The sequence below is a fragment of the Echinops telfairi genome, unplaced genomic scaffold (assembly GCF_000313985.2).
Source record: "Echinops telfairi isolate 266 unplaced genomic scaffold, ASM31398v2 ScPeMD7_7457;HRSCAF=8495, whole genome shotgun sequence".
NCBI lineage: Eukaryota > Metazoa > Chordata > Mammalia > Afrosoricida > Tenrecidae > Echinops > Echinops telfairi.
The window spans coordinates 15,482,943-15,490,691 of NW_022111357.1; positions in this window are offsets into that span (position 1 = coordinate 15,482,943).

The following is a 7,749-nucleotide window of genomic DNA, read 5'->3' on the forward strand; positions in this document are numbered from 1 at the left end:
AAAAAAGAGACGCGAGGAAGGGTGTTTTCAGGAGGCCAGCTCCCTGTCTGTGGGCACAGACTGCACAGAACTCCCTGGATCCTGACCAAGACCCCTCATCATGACCTGGAGAAGAGGGACCAAAGACCCCTCACCCAAATCGGGGGTGGGGGTGGGGGAGGCACGGGAGGTGACCAAATGACAGAGTGAAGCCATGCTCTTATGCTCACCTGCCCATAGCCTGATGGTTAGGAATTTGTATTTAGCCATCAGGACGACAGAGTTCAACTTACCATTGGGAAAAAGTCCCTTCTCACTTACGGAACGGATTGCCTAGTAAGCAAGTTAAGCATGTGTTTAGGGCATCAACAAAGCAGGGCAGCAGTTGTCCAAGACCAAGGCCTGTGGATGCCAAGCACACTGGACACAGGAAAAGTGAGCATCGGAGTGGAAGGGAAGAGCCCAGGAAGTCAACGCAACGGCTATCAGCTCAGTGTGTGAGACGATGCTGGACAGAAGTCAAGTCCACATAGGGCACGAGGGGAGCCACGTGCACGGTTTTTTTGAGCCACCACTTCAAGCCTTCTGTTGACCTCTGCCTCCTGTGGTTCCCTGCTGTGCAATCAAAACCCCTTATCTCAAGAGGCCCTTTGGAGTATGCGATTTCTTCCTAAGAAATAAGAGGTGGCGTAGGTTGTTGAGCTCTGGTGGCATAGAGTTGCACACTGGGCTGTTAATCGCAAAGTCAGATGTTCAAAACCACCAACCGGCTCTGTGGGAGACAGAGGAAGCGGTCTACGCTCATCGAGAGCTGCAGTCTCAGAAGCAGCGAGAGGCAGCTCCACTCTGGGCTGCAGAGGCTTTGTGAGTCAGACTCCACTTGATGGCAGTGAGTGCATTTATCTTGTGCGTCTACCTCTGTGGTCCAGCAGTCCAGCTAGGAGGCTCAGCAATATTCTTTGCCGTGATACAGGCACAAGGGTCTGAGGACTCCCCACCCCAAATGATGTGCAAAAGCAAGGAAACCCAAATATGTAAGTTGATCATTACAACGAATTCAATCAGGCTGTGTTTTAACTGTTTAGCATTCACTTATAGTGTAAGGTTTGTAAACAATAATATAAGGGTTGTAGACAATAATAACAATTATAACTTTAAAACATGTTTGGCATACACAAGCTAGCATACACTGAATATAATAACATGAGTAATAATATCTTGACATAGCAAGCAACAAAACCTGAAAATATTAATATTTCTCTCACACGGAAAGCTTTCATGTGCGTACCAAGTGAATTAATTCCATTTTGTATTGTCTGTTGCTTGGGACACAATCCGTGACAGTGCTCATTTTCTCATCTGCAATTCCAACATGTGTGACAAAACAAGCATCCGAAAGGATGAGCCACTTTAAGCAAAACTGGCGAATGTCCACTTTGGGTGGCAGGAGGTGAGCAGAATTTTACCTGGATTGTTGAAGCGGCTAAGCCTGCTGACTCATTTGTTGGTTGGTTGGTTTTTCCTGCTGATCGTTATGCAAATGTTCTCCCTGTAGAAAATGGAATATGTAGCAAAAATCTTCGTACCCCACGTCCCCTAAAGACTTTTATAATCTCACTCCGCTAAATGGTGTACACCACTTTGGTGTTCAATTGCTAATATTATAGTCACATTTTTTAAGTTATCTCCATTATGGATAGCTAAAATATGCATATACATTTGTATATGCACATGTGTGATATGCAATACACATGTAAATGTGTGTGATATATACATAAGCACAAATGTGTGTATGATATGTGTGTGTATTGAATATCCCAGTGGACTATGTCAGTAAGCAGAGGCAGGGTCTCCACTGGCAATCAGTATCCAGTCGCTCACATGCTCACTGTGGTCCTGAGGACCAAGGTCCCCTCCAGGCAGGCCCCACTCAGCTCTGGATCATCAGGGTGGTCTTGGAGGGGATTCATATGCTCAGAAAAGCAAACATTCTCCATCCAATTAATCTAATTAAAGTCAATCACACTGTGGAGATCTGAGAGGCAGAGTCAATGATTAGAAAAATTGTCTCCCTGCAACGAGTTTCCTTTTTTTGGTTGTCCCATAACCTAAAGACTAGATCAAAAAGACTAGGCTCTCTCTCTGGGAGGCCGGGGCCCAGAGTCCCCGAGGCAGGGCCACTCAGACAGAAGGTCAAATGTTCGCTAAGGGTGGGGCTCCCCAGAGCTGAGACATCACCACCAAGCTGGAGCAGAACCCAAACATATGAGTCTACTGCCCTCACCCTCGGTGACAGCCAGGTTCCACCTGCAGGCATCTTGCACATCCAGACAGTTACCCTCATGGCCTCCCTTGCCCTGAGACAAATGGCCATGAAGTATCCTTTGATCCCATTTCAACAGCCTCTTCCTCAAGAGAACACAGACTGCTTGGGAGCCAAGATAGTCACACAGTGTGTGTGTGTGTGTGTGTGTGTGTGTGTGTGTGTGTGTGTGGCAATAGGAGGGATTGTAGTAATTTTCCTTTGATGCAGGAGATAGGGAACAGGTAGCTGGGTTTCATTTGTGAGACACTTGGACAAGCAGACTGAGGGGTGACGGCAGTGCTTAGTCCACAGAGGGGTTCCTCGCCGAGGGTGTAAAGTGCCTTAGCACCATGGACATTTCCTTCAGAGTCCCTGTGTGATGCAAAGGGCTAAGCCCCCGGGCTACTAAGGGTCACAAAGTGTTGTTGGTCCAAATCCCACCCCCATCCCCTACCCCCACCGCCGAAGGAAAGCTGGATGAACTCCTTCCAGAAGGTCTGCTGTGGAAACCCGATGGCACATATATTGTGGTAGTTACATAATCTGTCATCAATTTGAGACTATTAAGAGTGAAGGGGTGGAGTGTAGCCTGTCAATCAAGTCGCAGCTTGATGACTTCATTTGGAGGTGCTAAGGAGATTAATAGCTCGCTGGCTGCAGGGCACACAGACACTCCCTGTGAGACATTCCTGTTGAGCAGACACATAGAGCAACACTAGAGCCCTGGAGCTGAAGGATCCACATGGAGACCCCTGCCAGTGCTGAGATGCTTCCACAAGACTTTCCACCCAGTGGCCTGTGATCTTCCTGCATTTGGCATCATTGCATGTGTTGCATGAATCTAAAGAGGAATTTATAGACTGGTATCAGACATATGGGCTAATATCAGACTTCTGGACTTGATCTGGATTGGGATGTTTTCTCAATATTTAATATTCAATTGCTCTTGTATAGGAAGCTATTTCTTACACACATGAGTGTGTATGAATTTGTTTCTGTAGTCTACGCAGACTCACACAGAGATCTGCCCTGACAAGCCTGGGGTCACCATGAGAAAGAATTGACTCCCCAGCAACTGGTCTTTTGATTTGCTTACTTCTCCTTCACCAAGAATTAAATCCCATCAGGACCCAAGGTCCATTTGCTAAGAGGAGTTCCCCATACAGGCCATAGCTCACTGAAACAGGCGACAAGTATTTCCAACTCCATTGACTCGGGCAGAGTCGCCCGTCCATCCACAGGCTTCTTCCACTTTTCCCTCCATGGTAGTGACATAATCTGGTGTCAACTTGGGACTTGAGAGGATTAAGAGTGAATGGGGTAGAGTCTAGTCTGTCAATCGAGTTATAGCCAATGAGGCCTCTGTGTGAACATGGCCTTCCCCTGAGAATTCTCTGAATTCCTGTATTTCCTCCTTGGAGGTGGGAGACACCCTCTCTTGGCTCACTCCCTTGGTGACTCTCTACTGACAAGGCTGACTCCCTGTGAGACATCACTGAGGAGAAGCCACATGGACCTACCCTGATGCAGCCCTGGGTGCTGGAGAAGCCTTGTGGAGATCCCTGCCAGCACTGAGATGCTTACAACGCCACTGGATCCACAAGACTTCCCGCCCACTGGCCTGTGATCTTCCTGCTTTCGGCACCATTGCATGTGCTATGTGAGTCTAAAGAGGAATTTATGGACTAATATCAGACATATGGGCTAATATCGGACTCATGGACTTGATCTGGACTGAGCTGGGATATTTTCTCAAAATTCAATTGTCTTGTATATAAAGCTCTTTCCTGTACACATATGAGTCTCCCTGGATTTGTTTTTCTAATCTTCCCAGGCTAACACACCCTCTGTGTGGTGGTGGAGTACTCATCAGAGGGGTACTTGGAGGAAAGGGGGTTGCAGGAGTGGGCAGGAGGACCTCCCTTTACTGGTTGCCTCTTGGTGGAGGAGGGGTCCAATCGTCCTTGGAGGACCTGAGAGACTGTAGAAACACCTTCCCCAACACATCCCATTGGATTTGAGGAGGAATCAGCAGGACACAGTACTCCAAACCATAAAATCCTGAACTTACCGTGTAGACGTACATAACCCTACAGAGCGGCTTAGAGGGTCAAATCCAAACTGAGGTTCCCCCTCTCCTCTCCTTCACTTACTCACTCCCTCTATCCATTCACCATTCCCTTCTCTCCTCCTGGCCTCCCTCACACTCTCTGCCTGACTCCTGACGCCTCTCTCCTCCACCCTCACGCTAGTCCACATTTCTAGGCCTCTGTCTCACACCGGTCCCTCCCTCTCCCCTATCTCCTGCCCTTCCCTGGCTAATTAAATGACTCTGTAGAAATGTGTTTCATTTGCATTTGTCTCAGGGGCCAGGAAAGGCCGGGAGCATGTTCATTAAATGGCTCTGTGTAGAGGGACGTAATGGACCAGTTGCACCACAACTGACATTTCAGCCCAGCCTCTGAGCTGATTATGGATTCATTGAGAAGAAAGAGAATCATAAAGTCCAGACAAGAGGACCTGAGGTTTGAGGGTGGGCAAGCGGTGGAAGGCCTTCCTCTGTCTACAGGAAAGGCCTCGGCTGCCTGGCCCTGCACTTTCCTTGGGGGATGGATGAGAGAAGGGGAGCAAAGCTCGGCCCAGGAAGCTTCTCTTACTGCGGCATCATGACAACAGTCAATGTCAGAAAACCCCAATGTCTTTGACTGGCACCAAGTCAGAGTGGTGCCATTGAACTCCTCCGGTGCCATTGAACTCCTCCATAATCAGCTCAGAGGCTGGGCTGAAATGTCAGTTGTGGTGCAACTGGTCCATTACGTCCCTCTACACAGAGCCATTTAATGAACATGCTCCCGGCCTTTCCTGGCCCCTGAGACAAATGCAAATGTGGCAAGAACTCTCCAAACTTATCTGCTGTATCCCCAGCACCTAGCAGTCGTATTGTGGATTGAAACTATGTCCCCTCAAAAAAATGTGTACTGGAACCCTAACCACGAAACCTACAGATCTGTTCTCTGAGTGGCACACACAGTTTGCGCTCAACTGGCAAACAAGAGACTGGCAGTGTTAACCCCCTGCAGTGTGAGGGATCCCTTTTAATACAGCTCTTAGAGCCATGGTCTTATAACTTCCACCAAAAGACTATGCAAATGAAGTGCTTGTGGCCCACCAATGGGATTAGATAACTTGCTAGAAATGCAAATAAAGTTCCTGGTACCCTTGTATGGGTGAAACCATACAAATAAGGGGTATTGTTTTTGTTGGTAGGTACCGTCAAGTGGGTTCTGACTAATAGCTACTCTATGTAAAACGGGGAGCCTCCAGTGGTGTAGTGATTACGCATTGGCCTTTGATCCACGTGGTCAGCTGTTCAAAAGCACCTACTTCTCCTCAGAAGAAAGACTGGACTTTCTACTCCCACAAACAGTTACAGTCTTGGAAACCCACGAGGGGTCTCCATGAGACAGCATTGACTCCATGGCAGTGAGTTTGGTTTGGGTTGGATGTATAATAGAATGAAACAATACCCAGTCCTGTGCCATCCTCATAATAGTTGCTGTATTTGAACCAATGTTGCAGCCACTTTGTCAATCCATCTCATCAAGAGTCTTCCTCTTGCACATTCTACTTTACCAAGCATGATGTCCTTTTCCAGGGACTGGTCTTTCTGGATAACATGTCCAAAGTATGTGAGATGAGGTCTCACTATCTTGCTTCTAAAGAGTACTGTGGCTGTACTTGTTCAAGACAGATGTGTTTGTTCTTCCGGCAGTCCATGATACTTCCAATATTCTTCACCAGGACCGGAATTCAAATGTGTCGATTCTTCTTTGGTGTTCTTCATCCAATGTTCAACTTTCACGTGCACGAGAACTGAAAATATCATCACTTGGGTCAGGCACACCTTAATTCTCTGAGTGACATCCTTATTCTTCAGCACTTTTAAGAGATCTTGTGCAGTTTGTTGTTTTATTTCTTGACTGCTATTTCCATGAGCATTGATTGTAGATCCAAGCAAGATGAAATCCTTGACAACTTCAACCTTTTCTCTGTTTATCATGATGTTGTCTACTGATCCAGTTGGGAGGACTTTGGTTTTCTTTGCATTGAATTGAAATCCATACAAAAGGGCTGCAGTTCTTGAGTTTCTTCAGCAAGTGCTTCAAGTCCTTATTGCCAGCAAGTAAGGGCGTGTCATCAGCATGTTGAAAGTTGTTAATACAGGGATATAGGTCTCTGTGTATATATATGCTAAATATTAAGGTAGCAGACAGACATTGGGCCTCTACTCAAGTCCACCCTTGTGTTAGACAGAGTTCTCTAGAGAAACAAAACCAGGACACGTATGATTTGATGATAGATGGATGGATGGATGGATGGATGGATGGATGGATGGATAGATAGCATGAAGGAATATAACAGCTAATTAGTCCCCACAGCAGTACACAGGGCTCAGTTCAGTTCACTTCCATGGAACAGTTAATATACTGGAAGTCGTTCAACTCATGAGAGTTGCTGGGTCTAAGGTCAAGGAAGCAGACAGCTGAGTCTTCCATAGGGCAATGCAGGCAGTCCAGCCACAGGCAGCAAACAGCAGCATGGGTCACCAACAGTCAGCAAGACAAGATCCGACAGTCCCAAGCTCAAGTGATGTGCACACCAGCAGTGTGGAGAAGCAGGTCCTGAAGGAACCTCTAGCTCTAGTGACATGCTCCACAGATTGGCATTCCCACAGGTGGTGTAGCTCAAAAGTTGAGGCAGAGAGCTAGCAGCAGCACACTGGTCTGATCACCAGAGAGCAAGAGGGAGAGAGGCGGGGCTTGCTGTCTCTTTGCCCTCCAATCAAACTGTGACCTTATTAATTCTAGATGTTCCTATTGGCCAGGTTAGCACAATAAACCTACCTATCAAAGTCCACCTCTTGCCAACCTGGCATGTGTACACAATTCTTTAACCATAGATACCTTTCAGACACTACTGAAATCACACTTACACCTAACATCAAACATCTATTGTATATATAAATGAAAGCACACTGAATCTAATTGTATCTAGTACATCATACATGAACAAAGGAAAGATATTCAATAAGCACATATAAAGAAGATAAACTCATAATCACAAACCTTGCTTTTGCAATTGATCACGTGGTCTTAACTGATAGGTAGAACTACCTTCTTCTACTACCCATTCTCTATTACCTTTGCCCTCAGCAAGCACCTCAGCTGGCTGTGGTTGTTTGCCTGGTGGGGTGACCCAGACCTTCATTCCTGAGGGGTCTCGGTCATTAGATGTCCAGTGAGGATTGGGTTGCTGTAGTTCACCATTTACTTTCATCACAGGGCATGGTAGTACTTAGCAATGGCCTATAGGATCTCCTGGATTGCAGGCATATTCTTCTTTACCTTCATTATGTAGCACCAGTCCAATTTCTCCTTGGTAATCAGGATCAATCACACCACTCA